This window comes from Triticum dicoccoides, chromosome 3B (genome assembly GCF_002162155.2).
Source record: "Triticum dicoccoides isolate Atlit2015 ecotype Zavitan chromosome 3B, WEW_v2.0, whole genome shotgun sequence".
Lineage (NCBI taxonomy): Eukaryota > Viridiplantae > Streptophyta > Magnoliopsida > Poales > Poaceae > Triticum > Triticum dicoccoides.
Window position 1 is genome coordinate 802048405 of NC_041385.1, and position 16831 is coordinate 802065235.

Genomic DNA, 16831 nt, shown 5'->3' on the forward strand with positions numbered 1-16831 from the left:
GGGCCGCGCCCCCTCCTTCCTTCCCTTCTCCCTTCCCCTTCCTTGTCTCCTACTCCTAATACTTGGAAGGATTCCTAGTTGGACTAGGAAAAGAGGAATCCTACTCCCGGCGGGAGTGGGACTCCCCTAGGGCGCGCCATAGAGAGGGCCGGCCCTCCCCTCCTCCACTCCTTTATATACGGGGGCAGGGGGCACCCCATAGACACACAAGTTGATCTACGGATTGTTCCTTAGCCGTGTGCGGTGCCCCCCTCCACCATATTCCACCTCGGTCATATCGTCGCGGAGCTTAGGCGAAGCCCGGTGCCGGTAGAACATCATCATCGTCACCACGCCGTCGTGCTGACGGAACTCATCCCCGACACTTTGCTGGATCGGAGTCCGGGGATCGTCATTGAGCTGAACGTGTGCTGAACTCGGAGGTGTCGTACGTTCGGTACTTGGATCGGTCGGATCCTGAAGACGTACGACTACATCAACCGCGTTGTCATAACGCTTCCGCTTACGGTCTACGAGGGTACGTGGACATTACTCTCCCCTCTCGTTGCTATGCATCACCATGATCTTGCGTGTGCGTAGGAATTTTTTTGAAATTACTACGTTCCCCAACAAATCCACCTAAGCTTAAAAGTTTGGAACACCAGATCCATTCATTAGATAAAAATAAGTAGACTTGGCGCTCTCCAACAAATGAAGATAGGGCAAGACTCAATTCGTGGAGAAGAAGCAAGAAAACGGCTTCAATGCATTTCTAATTGCCGCCTTCCTCCTTGGTTTTTCCTCCTCTTCTTCCTCAACCAAAGCATCCCTCACCGTGTACCTTGTGCTCATCGAAGAAACCTGATCATTCTGCCCTTTTTCATTTGCATTTCCTATACCTTTAGTCCCTTTTGAACTAGTTTTTCGAGTCTGCTCATCTTTGCTCACACTTTGGTCGTTAGGAACATCTGTTTGATTGTTATCCTCAATTTTACGTACCCATGCTTCTTGTTGCACTCTTTTGCTTCACACCAGCATCTCCAGGCTGCTTTTATGAAGTAAGATCTTGTTCCTTAGATAGATCCAACTCATTTGCACTTCTTATACCTTTAGTCCCATTTGCACAAGTTTTCTGAGTCTGCTCATCTTTGTGCAGGTTAGGAACATCACGTTGATTGGTTTCCTCAGTTTTACCCATGCTCCGTGTTGCACTATTTTTTTGCTTTGCACCACTATTTCCAGTTGGATCTTGTCGTTTCTTAGACAAATCCAACTCACTGCTTTCGTCGCATCTTAGGGGGGGGGATATTCTGCCAGTTTCCACCTGCACTTCCTATGGTGGCATTTGCACTCATTTGATCTACTTTCAATCCCTTTGAATCATGTTCTCCCAGTGCGAGATGCAGAAATGTCTTGACCTCGATGTGAGGGGACGTGTTGCATGTTATAGGCAGGGGCACAATATCCCTGAAGTGCATACGACGAGTAGTTGAGATATTACAGGAGACTTGGAGGAGAAGAGATAACAAGATAGAGTAAGTTACAAGAATATTTGAACTACCTATCTAGTCTATCTCTATCTCTAGATGCAGCCGGTATAGCACAAGTCTCCTCCTTCGGGTGCAATAATGTAACGTGACATGATGTGTTTAACACCCTCCATTAATCACAACTTCATCAAGTTGAGATTATGTTTGAATTCTTCAAAGTTTCTTGTAGGTAATGGTTTTGTGAATCCATCTGCAATTTGATCTCTAGAATGCACAAACCGAATCTGAAGTTGCTTCTTGGCAACCCTTTCTCTCACAAAGTGGAAGTCTATCTCAATATGCTTTGTCCTGGCATGAAAAATTGGATTAGTAGATAAGTATGTAGCACCCAAGTTATCACAGCACAAACAGGGAGCTTGAGTGCTCCTGACACCAAGTTCCTTTAACATGGATTGTAGCCATATAACCTCATCTATGGCATTTGCCAGTGCCTTATACTCTGCCTCTGTGCTGGACCTGGAAACAGTGGCTTGTTTTCTTGCACACCATGATATTAAGTTTGAGCCAAAGAAAATTGCAAAGCCACCAGTGGATCTTCTATCATCCAAACAACCTGCCCAGTCAGAGTCTGAAAAAGCACTTACAAGTGTAGAAGGTGACTTGCTGAAATTCAAACCAATGTTGGCAGTATTCTTGACATAGTGAACAACACATTTGGCAGTAGTCCAATGAACTGTAGTGGGTGCATGAAGAAACTGACAGACTTTGTTGACAGCAAAAGAAATATCAGGACTAGTAACTGTAAGATATTGAAGTGCACCTACTAGTCTTCTATACTTTGTACTATCATCTTGGCTTAAGAGCTATCCTTCTGTGAGAGATAATTTTTCTGAACTTGACATGGGAGTGGGTGAGGGCTTACAACCTTGTAGACCTGCCTTTTTTACCAGATCTGCTGCATATTTTTCTTGAGAGAGATGAAGTCCATCCTCATGCTTCTTCACCTTAGTCCCTAGGAAATAATGCAAGTCTCCAAGATCCTTGAGAGCAAACTCTGTACTGAGATCTTTCAAGAGTCCTGTGACAACCTCATCTGATGAGCTTGTAACAATGATATCATCAACATATGAGTACAAATATGTATGTGTTATACTTTTTGTAAATGAACAGTGAGGTGTCAGACTTAGAAGGAACAAAACCGAGTTGTTGCATCTTCTGACTGAGATGTGAATACCATGCCCTTGGAGCTTGCTTCAGCCCATACAATGATTTGTCAGGTTTGCATATGTAAGAAGGAACAATTTTTGTTCACAAACCCAGGAGGTTGTTTCATGTACACTTCCTCATCCAGAACACCATGGAGAAACGTGTTCTGTACATCTAGTTTCCTGAGACTCCAGCCCCTGGAAATAGCAATAGACAAAACAAGGCGAAAAGTGGCAGCTTTTACAACGGGACTAAACGTGTCCTCGTAGTCTATGCCATACCGTTGTTTGAATCCTTTTGCAACCAATCTAGCTTTGTACCGATCAACGGTTCCATCTGACTTTCTTGTAATTCTAAAAACCCACTTGTAGTCGATGAGATTTTTACCTTGCTATGGAGGAACCAAATGCCATGTTTTGTTCTTCTGTAATGCCACAAATTCTTCATTCATGGCCTTTTTCCACTTTTCATCACTCAAAGCTTCCTCAAGAGTGTTGGGTTCACCAGGTTCACCTGTAGAACATACCATGCCATATTTTGTAATATGCTTGTAGTTAATAGGTTTCGTTACCCCTTTTTGCAGTCGTGTGCGACGCGGAGACGTTGTGGCTACTGTTTCTGCCACAGAAAATCCTATGGCAGAAGCTGGGGCAGTTGCAGCCACTGAATCCACCCGAGCCAGATCTTCGGTGGCAGATGCGGACGTAGGAGAAGACACAGGCGTTACGGATGACATAGAGGATCCCGCCTGGCATGCCCCATCATTGGCGCAGGGCGGCATATCAGCACAGGATCCCGCGCCAGTCAGGCCCGCGGGTGTCGGGTGGCGCAGGTCCTACCGTTTATAGCTGACCGGCTGGACCGGAAACCGAGCCGCCGAAGATCCAGTGGCGCCATGCCACTTGTCGTCTCCTGATTTGTGCGTGGCGGAGGAGGCGTGTTCCCCACCCACACCGCGCCGCGTGGCTGGCTCGACATCGCTATTAGCACACATTGTCCCGCGACTGATCGCACCTGATTCGGCTGGTGCGGAATCTGAGGCAGATCCGCCTGACCCGCCTGCCGCATCTGAGTGCTCCAATCCCGAGGGCGATGTTGTGCCTGGCTGGCCGGATCCCGAGGGGGATCTGTTCCCCTCTCCTGGACACATAAAATATGGCCCTGTAGGGTGCGTTTCTTCATCTTTTTGACTGTCGTTTCTTTCCCTGGTTTCTCCTGCATCATCATCATGCTCATATGTGGTATTAAGAGGGTCAGTCAACACTTGATCATTACAGTTAACACCCCCGTGATCAAAACCAGTGAGATGAGAAGGAAGAAGTATGATTTCTTAGCAAAGGAGTGCTCCCACATTGGGGTGAAGTTGAGCAAAAGGAAACTTGGTCTCGTCAAACACGACATCACGTGAAATATACACATGACCAGAATAGACATCAAGACATTTGACACCCTTGTGTTGAGAACTATACCCTAGAAAGACACACTGTTTTGATCGAAACATTAATTTTCGATTGTTGTATGGACGAAGGTTGGGCCAACACGCACACCCAAAGACACGAAGGGACTTGTAGTCTGGTTTGGTGTCGAGAAGTCTTTCCATGGGAGTTTCATTGTTGATGACACGACTAGGAAGCATACTCATGATGTGAACAGCGGTGAGAAACGCTTCATCCCAGAACTTGAGGGGAATGGAAGCACCAGCTAGGAGAGAGAGACCCACCTCAACTATGTGATGGTGCTTGCGCTCGGCAGAGTCGTTATGTTGGTGCGCGTGAGGGCAAGAAACATGATGAGGTATACCAAGAGTTTAGAAGAAGGAATTCAACTTCTCGTATCCCCCCCAATCGAATTGTACCGCAAGGATTTTGCGATCAAATTTCCGTTCTACAAGTGCTTGGAAATTTTGAAAGACTTGAAAAACCTCGGATCGTTTCTTTAGAAGATAGATCCAAGAGAACTTCCTATAGTCATCAATGAAACTAACGTAATATGTGTGTGTACCAACTGAGCTAGGGGCAGGACCCCAAACATCAGAAAAGATTAACTGAAGTGGTTGAGTAGAAACACTGGTAGAAATAGGATAAGGCAATTGATGAAATTTTGCTCTTTGGCATGAATCACGAATAGTTTCAACATGACGCTCACCAACAAAAGGGAGCTTATTTTTCCTAAGCAAGCATTCAACTAAAGAAAATGAAGCATGTCTAGACGATCGTGCCACCGTGTTGAAGAAAGCTTGACAACACCATATGCTTGTTTATTATGTCTTCTAAACTCCGGAAGGATCGGGTAGAGTCCTTGAACGCATCTACCTCGATAGAGGGATTTCCTCGTGGCCAGATCCTTGATCAAGAAGAAAAAAGGATGAAATTCAATGAAGACATGGTTGTCAAGTGTAATTCTATGAACGGAAAGGAGGTTTTTGTTGGCACTAGAAACATGCTGTCAGGACCCCGACTCAAAGCTACACCGATCTAGCATGTAACACCTCATATCACTTTGCGGCCTCACGCACGGTATTCCCATGGGTGTCGCCTTACCTTGCCCGGGACCGCTTGCGCCTTTTGGCACACGTATATGATAGTGTCGCTAGCATCCATATGACAAGGAGCCCGGGCTGACATGGCTAGTCGTGAACCCAAAGTGGCACTAACTTATAGGGACAGGCATACATGACCCAGCAACGAATGTGTCGGTCATCAGCGAGTGAATCCGGGCTGTAGCAGTTGGGCTAGCAGGACTCTGGTAAACCGGGATGTAGCAGGCTAACAGGACTCCGGTAGACACCGTGTGACATTTCCCCGAAGGGACAGACACAGGAACGAAGAAGGACACATGCCGGCCAGCCTAAGTGTTCCGGAGCAGTAGCAAGCTACCAGGGCTCAGTGGAAGCACTAGGAGACATTTCCCGGTAAGAGAGGCTACCAAGGATAAACAACTAGATAGTCAGATCCCACACATACCAAGCATTTCAATAGCATACACACAATATGCTCGATATGTGCAAATACAACATGGCATCACAACATGACTCTACAACTCAAGTATTTATTCAATAGGCTCCGAGGAGTGAGATATTACAAACAGGGGTCTCATGGCCCAACATTCAGAGCATACAAGTCAAAACACAAATGGAAGCTTAACATGTCTGGGTACAGACATCTATAAATGAAAAAGGCTGAAAAGCCTGACTATCTACTAGATCATGTCGAGGGCACAAGATCGTACCTGAGGTAACAAGCTAAACATCGAAGTCCACGTGGAACTACTAGTGAGACGGAAGTCTCTGCAAAAACATAAAATAGGCAAACGTGAGTACAAATGTACCCAGCAAGACTTACTTCAGAACTATCTACATGTGCATCATTATCAACAAAGGGGATGGGGGGGTTTAACTGCAGCAAGCCAGCTTTGACTCGGTGGCTATCCTGAACTACGACTGCAAGTAACTCTTTTGAGGTGGCCCACACAATTCCACATATTCACCAATCAATACACCACTATGGATCCGTTCTTGTCTTCCTATGAGAACGCCATCCATAGCACTCACGCTTATCTTGCGTATTTTAGAGTATCCACTTTCACTTGTCTATGAACGGTTATAGGCAACCCAGAGGTCCTTTACCGTGGATGTGGCTATCCGAATAGATCTTTTATAACCCTGCAGGGGTGTACTTCTTCATACATGTTTCCACCACTTAGCGTCTGCAGACGACATGTGCTAGGCAGACTTGAAGCGAAAGCCGACGTGGGTGTAGACTACAACCTACCTAAACACTCAAGTCTCTAGTCCAGGTTTATCGCCTATTCAGGTTCCATCCATAGGGAGTCTGGCCGAGGTTTCCACATACGGCCCCGAACGATGTGTACAGGGTCCCGTGACACCAAACGGGCGCCCGACATACCCGACCACATGCCTAACGCATCACAGCCCACCCCTCGGGTCAGCGCTGTCCACGGCCTCCAGCATACTACAATAACCAGAAACTACTTGCAACTCCTGGACAGAGGACAAGGGTGATTAAGAAGTCGAGCGGGTCATATTTCAGGGCCCAATGCATGGTAGTAGCTGCTTCATGGATCACAGACACAGAACTCAGTTCCTGAGGACGGCTTCAATGAGACAACCCACCATGTACTCCGACATGGCCTCTCACCGCTACCTTTACCAGATCGTGTTCACACACTTATAGCTCACACACAGCAGGACGTGTTCACACACCTCTGATTCATCCCCGATGAATCAGACCTGACTCAACTCTAAGCAGTAGCAGGCAAGACAAACAAGCATGAATGAGTAGGCACAACAGGGCTCAAACAACTCGTACTCATGCTAGTGGGTTTCATCTATTTACTGTGGCAATGACAGGTCATGCAGAGGATAAAGGGGTTCAGGTACCGCAGCAAGTAACACATGAGTCGTTGTTGTCCTAATGCAGTAAAAGAGAGCAGGAGCGAGAGAGTGGGATTGTATCGGAATGAACAAGGGGGTTTTGCTTGCCTGACACTTCTGAAGATAGTATAGTTCTTCATCGGTGATGTCGAACTCATCGTAGGAACCATGTTTATCGAGAGGGGACAAACACCGGCAAACAAGGAAGAACACAATCAATGCAATGCACAATATGATGCATGATCATGACATGGCAATATGTTGTGGTTTGGGATATATAATTCAACTAGCAGCATAATAAATGGAGTTGGTTTGAATCTAAGATTCAAATTCAAACTCCATATATGACATTTCAAATGCCATTAATTCAAATTGTTGTATACAGCAGCTTTAAGTTTTTCAAACATGCATGATAATGCCAAAAACAGATTCTTTGAATTTTTCTGATCATTTTTCATATATAATTTATTTCATTCTGAGTTACGGTTGATTTTATATGATTTTTAGAAGTTTATAACATTTTCTGAAATAAATAAACCATTTAAGATTTATTTAAATTCCAGAAGAATTACTGCGTCAGCATGACGTCACTGTGATGTCAGCGGTCAACAGGGCCGGTCCAGGTCGAACTGACCAGTGGGGTCCAATGGTCAGTCACACGTGTTGCTTAGTGTCACTGACAGGTGGGGTCGGGTCAACAGACACGCCAGCACAGTCAACTCTGACTGGTGGGTCCCGATGAGTTATAACCAATCTAAATAGAAACAAAACTGGAATTAATTAGGGCATGGGGCCCATGTGTCATTGGCTCGGGGGGTTGTTTAGTGGGGTGATTAGCACTAATCACGTGGCCACGTCAGCACACGGGAACTTGGCCGGCGGCGACCATCCAGTGCGGCGGAGGCGCGCCGGAATCGCGCTACGGGTGTCGGCTAGGCATGCGACTTGGCTCTACGGCGAGCTGGATGTGTGCAGCATCCAGTGGTGCACGCGGTTGGGTGCGGGGAGGCCGGAAACAACGGCGACGACGACAACTACGGTGACCGGAGCTCGGGAGGTGACGGAAACGGGGCTACAGCGGTCAAATCAAGCAACGGCTTGCACTTGCCGAACCCACGGGTGCTCACGAACCCAACGGATACACGCACAGGACCCGAAGGTCACCGGAGCTGCGCCGGCGATGAGCTCGGGCGGAGATGAGCTTCGGCCTCAATGGTGGCGGCGGCTACGACGCGAAAAATACGCGGGGAAGAGAGGGGGAAAGCGGCGGAGCTCATGAGGAGGTCGAAGAGTAGCTCAGCATGCTCTGGGGAGGTCCGGTGCGGGCGGAACGACGAAGCCGATCTCCGGTGTCCAAAGGAAGAAGACGGCAGCGAGGACGGTTCTACGGGGCTTCCGGCGTCACGTGGGTTGGTGGAGACGAACTGGAAGGCACGGCGGTTCTTCTGGAAGCATCGGCGAGGCGAGGGGTGGATGATGGCCGCGGTGCTGTTCGTTGGCGCTCTCAGGTGCTCGTGGTCGATCACGGGAGAGAGAGAAGAGGAGGAGGAGGGGGTCCAGAGAGAGAGGGGCGGTCAGGGGGGGTCAGGAGCAAGCAGGAGCTGGCGAGCGCGTGCGCGTGCGCTGCGGCCACATGCCCTCCTGCCTACTGGCAGGAGGTTAGTGGTGACTGGTGCCTGGGCCTCGAGGGCGTGAGGCAGGCATGGAGGAGGCCACGGCGTCGCCAGCGCTCGCCACTGAGCTGCTTCGAGGCGAGGGGAGGAAGACGACAGGAGGAGGTGGGCTGGGCCAGGTGGCTGGGCTGGCCGACTAGGCCGTCCAAGTGGGTTGCGTAAGTCAGGTGAGGTTCCTTTCTTTTCTAATTTTCTTCTGTTTTCTATTCTTCTATTTTGTTTTCTGGATTTAGAAAAATACTAAATCACATCATAAAATCCTGAAATAAATTTATAGGTACTGCTTGGATTATTTCCAACAGTCCCCAAGTACTTCCAGGATTATTTGGACACTTAAAAAATATTTATAGAATTTAAATGTCCAAATTCAAATAATTATGAATTAAATCAAAAATCCATAAATGACCTAAAAATATGTCCATCATTATTGGCAGAGGTTTTCACCTTTAGCAGAAATCATGAACATTTTTAAAGGAATTTTTGGGTTCTTTGAAAAGGATTTTATTTTGAACCTAGTTGAATTCATTTGGTGCTAGGGTTTTGAACATCCCCATTTCAGATTTAAGAGAAATTTAAACATGATGCAACACAAGACTAACTAGACCAGAGCAGACCAGAACTAGGGATGTGACAACTCACCCCTACTAAGCAAGAATCTCGTCCCGAGATTCAAGCGTAGGGTAAGACGAAGGGGGAACGCAACCTAACACAATCTTCACGATCCATGGTGCACTTCATAAGAACGTTGGTTCGGTCACCATGATTGTCTCGAAGTCTTACTCTGAGGACTCCAATTAACATGACAACGAGAGGAAAGGGAAAACTCTAAAAGGATCGATCTTCTCGAAGATCAAACAACTTAGGATTAACTCACGGGGTGAGTCATAGCAACATCTCTCGAGCTGAGACACAAAGCACACATCTAGAGGAATGGAGTGGAACAGATGACGGAGTTTCATTAGGTACACAACAATTCCACACTTAAGAAGGTGGTGAACGGTTGTCAAAGTAGCGAGGAGTTGAATTGCCATGATACCATAACGAGACATCTTAGAGGAGGTGACTCGTAGAATTATTACCTTAAGTGGTAAAAAGAATTACCTTTGATATAGAGATCACTCAAACTCTCTATACCAGCCTAGGGAAAATCTCGAGCGATCGTTTGGAGGAGTTCGGTGGAATGGCATACTCGGACTAGTATGGATGATGTGGATTACCTTGTTGAAGACAACACAAGGGGTGATTTGCTTATCACCGGAAATGGATGGAACCCATGGTAGAATGGCACATTGGCGGTGCAAGCTAGGAACGAATGCAAATGCTGGGAATGATTCTGGTAACTGGGGAGGGTCTCATCAGTAGAGAGTGAGTCCACTGTTTGAGAGGGGTTATATATAGCATAACCGAGGAAACTGAGAGCACTATTTCAATTAATGCCGATGATAAAACCTAGCACTTGCGCGTGCTCTCAAGAACTTGAGCATTTCCATATTCATCAAGGTTTTACCAATATACGTGTCAAGGATCCTGGCAACACAACATACTACCATGATGAATGGTGATGGACGATGCAGATGCAAAGGAAGATAACAACTTCTCGGATTTCACCTTAGCGAGGCCAAGGGAACAAAATCTGGATGATCGACCGGGAGACATTAACACTCTGCTTCTAATGTTCTCCTTGATGTGCTAGGTATCCCATTCATAGATATGGTTTGATATCTAGAACATCAAGTAAAAGGTTGGACTTCGGGAACACAAAAATCCATAAGGCACAACTACGGAGTAAATCCTACGAAGTCCTTATGGGGAGGTGGCCAAATTTCTCAATCAAGACACTACAATAATAGGTCTTTCGGCTGGTGTATTGGCCACGACATCCACTTACCAGATTATAGAGAGACCAATACTATAATTCTTGGAACACGTCCCAACCATCATATCTTCCTGAGATTCAGGTCTGGTTGGTGTCGGGATATTCCAGACTCATCAAGTCTAGAAAGAAAAATGAAAGTTTGCAACACAAATCGATGAGATGACGTTGTGAGATTCTCGGGGAATGAACTATGATACAAAGCTCCAAAACATGAGCTGGTTCTGCTACACACATGTGAGCACGCTGTCCCAGACAAGCATGGCCACATAGTAGTCTTATAATAAAATACTACCGAGTTCAAGTGGGGAATCATGATCGAGGATATCGAAGTCCTTGCATAAGGTATACTCTTAAGAAGGAACTTCTTCTCCTTGAACAAATCAATCAGTGGCTTGGTGTGCTAGGGATACATATGGAATGAAGGTTGCAAGTCTCCGAACCACAGAATACTTCGCACGTATGCATGACCGATTTGGGATGATTCCAAAGGAAGCAACATTGTCTTTCTCCAATCCACGGCGGCAACTTGCATCAAATGCACATGAACTGGAGGAAGTCACTTCTTACATCCGAACATATGCTTCATGAGCTAGCATGAACAAATGCTTTCAAAAGTTTCCAACACTAGCTTAATGTTCAACAAAATTTATGGAGAAGACAAGGATGTTGTCGATGGGCTCAACAACAATTCATCGAGATTTCCATATGGATGAAATACCACAATTATGTGAGCAAGGTGATAGCATTGGTCAGACCAAAAGATATAATGGTGTATGCTCGAGGTATCAACCACGAGTAAGACAACATTACGAACATCGTTGGTTCTGATTTGATTTGACGATAGCCCATACTCAAATCAACGATTGGATAAGATAATAGCATCGACAATTGATCAGGAGGATCAATCGATGAAGGTATCATCTTTCTTCAACATACATACAAGATACCCCTTAAAATGATCTAAATCGAACAAGCTCTTATCTTCCAACTCTCCAAGTTGTTGTTTGGCTTATCCAACTAGCTTAGGGTATCCGACACAGATTCTTGGAGAAAAAGTGGTTCATAGGGATAAACCAACTTGATCACGAACTCAACATAGCGGTCAGGTGACAACCTGATGATACTTCCGAGAAGATATCCGGAAAATCACGAAGCATCGATATGTTATTAAGCTCGAAAACAATCTTGCTTTTCAGGGCAAGACGATGTGATCAGGAGAGTGATGGATTACACAATCCTAACTCATTGATCGAAGTGTGCACCCGAAATATGGACTAGGAAGCACGATCAATCTTAGAATGATAATTCAATAATCAACACGCTAAGAGTGAGTTTATTGTCCATTAACTACCAAGCAACGGGGTTGCTAGGAGTATTGATTTCACACATCATAGTTCACTTGTCGGCATTCCGGTTATATTAACGCAGGGACCGAGGAATGAATAATGATGGAGAGAGTATCACTGTATCAAGAGTTCATAGGATGGTGTGCAATTCCCCTGACATTCTTGATATAAAGATGGTAATGCTTCAGGGTAGAACAGAAAAAAAGCTGGATTAGTATTTTGATCTGTGAAGTACAATTGCTTTGACCTAATCCTAGATATGGATGAGGTACTGGAGTTTATTTCTCCTAGTCATTCCGGAATAGAATGGCTTGACAGACCACAAGGGTAATAGGCATCGATGAACGAATGCACGCATACTCTTGACTATCAATTGATAGACGAAGATCAGAAGACAAATAAAGAGAACAACTCAAGGAACATATAACTTTCTGAGTTGTGGATGCATAAGTTAGTATGTCGAATCAAGTTCAACAGGTTTCTTCCGGACAATTCATGCAGAGAGGTAGGACTGGCAGGGTCACAACATAGAATCGAGAACTCATCGAGAGCTCTCTGGTTGTGATCTTTTGGTTTAGCGAAGAACTTCTACCATAAATAGTACATGATATTTGGAAGAACGAAATACCACGGACATCGAGGACTATCGCAAAGGTTACTAATAACCTAAAGGAACGAGCAAACACTAACAACATGAGGTAGATCGGGTGAATCTCGGGTTCATAACCCAGGAGTGGAATACCTACTAACTAAATGGCATCACGGGATGCTTTCAAGAATAATGGCCAGAATCATCACACTGGGAACGCTAATCATGGCTAGATTACTAGGTGGTTCTCTAAGACACCTAGGGTCATAATAATAGCTCCAACATATACGTCGAGGCAATAGAGTACCTCAACTCAGCAGCTAGTGTGATTAACCTGGCCTAAAGGAGCATCGAAACCAGAGGGAAAGGATTTTGCAAATGCATCAGATTGTTTAGGAACCTAGGACGACTCGGACGGCATAACGACTGTAAATACTCAAAAAGATTTGAGACATGCTACAAAAATGGTGGCATAACCACTCGATCGTCACAATATGAAAATTCTGAGCCCAACTATGAACACATGGAAGTAGTAGGAACTGAACTGAGGCTTAAATCCAACAATCTTACAAGTCTACAGATTAGTAACACGTGATCCTGATAGAAAGAGGAGATAGCCTAGTTCTTAACCCCGTAGGAAAGGTAAGATGACTCAGATCCGAAAGGCATAAGGTAAAAGGAGTAAAAACAGCCTTACGTTCCCATCCCACAATCAATTCCCTTATATAAATAAAGAATTTCTAGACTCAACTTCGACCAGTTTGGCTTGGCAATCCTACAGGCAGTCAGGCTCTAATACCAAAGTTGTCAGGACCCCGACTCAAAGCCACACCGATCTAGCATGTAACACCTCATATCACTTTGCGGCCTCATGCACGGTATTCCCACAGGTGTCGCCTTACCTTGCCCGGGACCGTTTGCGCCTTGTGGCACACGTATATGATAGTGTCGCTAGCATCCATATGACAAGGAGCTCGGGCTGACATGGCTAATCGTGAACCCAAAGTGGCACTAACTTACAGGGACATCCATACATGACCCAACAACGAACGTGTCGGTCATCAGCGAGTGAATCCGGGTTGTAGCAGCTGGGCTAGCAGGACTCCGGTAAACTGGGCTGTAGCAGGCTAACAGGACTCCTGTAGACACCGCGTGACATTTCCCCGAAGGGACAGACACAGGAACGAAGAAGGACACATGCAGGCCAGCCTAAGTGTTCCGGAGCAGTAGCAAGCTACCAGGGCTCAGTGGAAGCACTAGGAGACATTTCCCGGTAAGAGAGGCTACAAAGGATAAACAACTAGATAGTCAGATCCCACACATACCAAGCATTTCAATAGCATACACACAATATGCTCGAAATGTGCAAATACAACATGGCATCACAACATGACTCTACAACTCAAGTATTTATTCAATAGGCTCCGAGGAGCGAGATATTACAAACATGGGTCTCATGACCCAACATTCAGAGCATACAAGTCAAAACACAAACGAAAGCTTAACATGTCTGGGTACAGACATCTATAAATGAAAAAGGCTGAAAAGCCTGACTATCTACCAGATCCTGCCGAGGGCACAAGATTGTAGCTGAGGTAACAAGCTAAACGTCGAAGTCCACGCGGAACTACTAGTGAGACGGAAATCTCTGCAAAAACATAAAATAGGCAAATGTGAGTACAAATGTACCTAGCAAGACTTACTTCAGAACTATCTACATATGCATCATTATCAACAAAGGGGATGGTGGGGTTTAACTGCAGCAAGCCAGCTTTGACTCGGTGGCCATCCTGAACTACGACTGCAAGTAACTCTTTTGAGGTGGCGCGCACGAGTCCACATATTCACAAATCAATACACCACTATGGATCCTCTCCCGTCTTCCTACGAGAACGCCATCCATAGCACTCACGCTTATCTTGCGTATTTTAGAGTATCCACTTTCACTTGTCTATGAACGGTTATAGGCAACCCAGAGGTCCTTTACCGCGGATGCGGCTATTTGAATAGATCATTTATAACCCTGCAGGGGTGTACTTCTTCATACTTGTTTCCACCAATTATCGTCTGCACACGACATGTGCTCGGCAGACTTCAAGCGAAAGTCGACGTGGATGTAGACCATGACCTACCTAAACACTCAAGTCTCTAGTCCAGGTTTATCACCTATTCAGGTTCCATCCGCAGGGAGTCCGGCCGAGGTTTCCACATATGGCCCCGAACGATGTGTACAGAGTTCCGCGACACCAAACGGGCGTCCGGCATACCCGGCCACGTGCCTACCGCATCACATCCCACCCCTCGGGTCAGCGCTGCCCACGGCCACCAGCATACTACAAACACCAGAAACTAGTTGCAACTCCTAGACAGAGGACAAGGGTGATTAAGAAGTCGAGCGGGGTCTTATTTCAGGGCCCAATGCATGGTAGTAGCTATTTCCTGGATCACAAACACAGAACTCAGTTCCTGAGGACAACTTCAATGAGATAACCCACCATGTACTCCTACATGGCCTCTCACCGCTACCTTTACCAGATCATGTTCACACACTTAGCTCACACACAGTAGGACATGTTCACACACCTCTGATTCATCCTCGATGAATCAGACCTGACTCAACTCTAAGCAGTAGCAGGCATGACAAACAAGCATGAATGAGTAGGCACAACAGGGCTCAAACAACTCCTACTCATGCTAGTGGGTTTCATCTATTTACTGTGGCAATGACAGGCCATGCAGAGGATAAAGGGGTTCAGCTACCGCAGCAAGTAACACATGAGTCGTTGTTGTCCTAATGCAGTAAAAGAGACCAGGAGCGAAAGAGTGGGATTGTATTGGAATGAACAAGGGGGTTTTGCTTGCCTGGCACTTCTGAAGATAGTATAGTTCTTCATCGGTGTCATCGAACTCATCGTCAGAACCACGTCTATCGAGAGGGGACAAACACCGGCAAACAAGGAAGAACACAATCAATGCAATGCACAATACGATGCATGATCATGACATGGCAATATGCTACGGTTTGGGGTAATTCAACTAGCAACATAATAAATGGAGTTGGTTTGAATCTAAGATTCAAATTCAAACTCCATATATGACATTTCAAATGCCATTAATTCAAATTGTTGTATACAGCAGCTTTAAGTTGTTCAAACATGCATGAAAATGCCATAAACAGATTCTTTGGATTTTTCTGAACATTTTTCATATATAATTTATTTCATTTTGAGTTACGTTTGATTTTATATGATTTTTAGAAGTTTGTAACATTTTCTGAAATAAATAAACCATTTAAGATTTATTTAAATTCTAGAAGAATTACTGCGTCAGCATGACATCACTCTGATGTCAGCGGTCAACAGGGCCGGTCCAGGTCGAACTGACCAGTGGGGTCCACTGGTCAGTCACACGTGTTGCTTAGTGTCACTGACAGGTGGGGTCGGGTCAACAGACATGTCAGCACAGTCAACTCTGACTGGTGGGTCCCGCTGAGTTATAACCAATCTAAATAGAAACAAAACTGGAGTTAATTAGGGCGTGGGGCCCATGTGTCATTGGCTCGGGGGTTGTTTAGTGGGGTGATTAGCACTAATCACGCGGCCATGTCAGCACGCCGGAATTTGGCCGGCGGCGACCATCCAGCGCGGCAGAGGCGCGCGGAATCACGCTATGGGTGTCGGCTAGGCATGCGACTTGGCTCTACGGCGAGCTAGATGTGTGCCACATCTAGTGGTGCACGCGGTTGGGTGCGGGGAGACCGGAAACGACGGCGACGATGACAACCACGGTGACCGAAGCTCGGGAGGTGATGAAAACGGGGCTACAGCGGTCAAATCAAGCAACGGCTTGCACTTGCCGAACCCACGGGTGCTCACGAACCCAACGGATACATGCACAGGACCCGAAGGTCACCGGTGCTACGCCGACTATGAGCTCGGGCGGAGATGAGCTTCGGCCTCAATGGCGGCAGCGGCTACGAGGCAAAAAAGACGCGGGGAAGAGAGGGGAAAAGCAGCAGAGCTCACGGGGAGGTCGAAGAGTAGCTCAGCGTGCTCGGGGGAGGTCCGGTGCGGGCGGAACGACGAAGCCGATCTTCAACGTCCGGAGGAAGAAGACGACAACAAGGACGGTGCTACGGGGCTTCCGGCGTCACGTGGGTTGGTGGAGACGAAGAGGAAGGCACGGCGGTTCTTCTGGAAGCACCGGCAAGGCGAGGGGTGGACAATGGCCGCGGTGGTGCTCGTCGGCGCTCTCAGGTGCTCGTGGTCGATCACGGGAG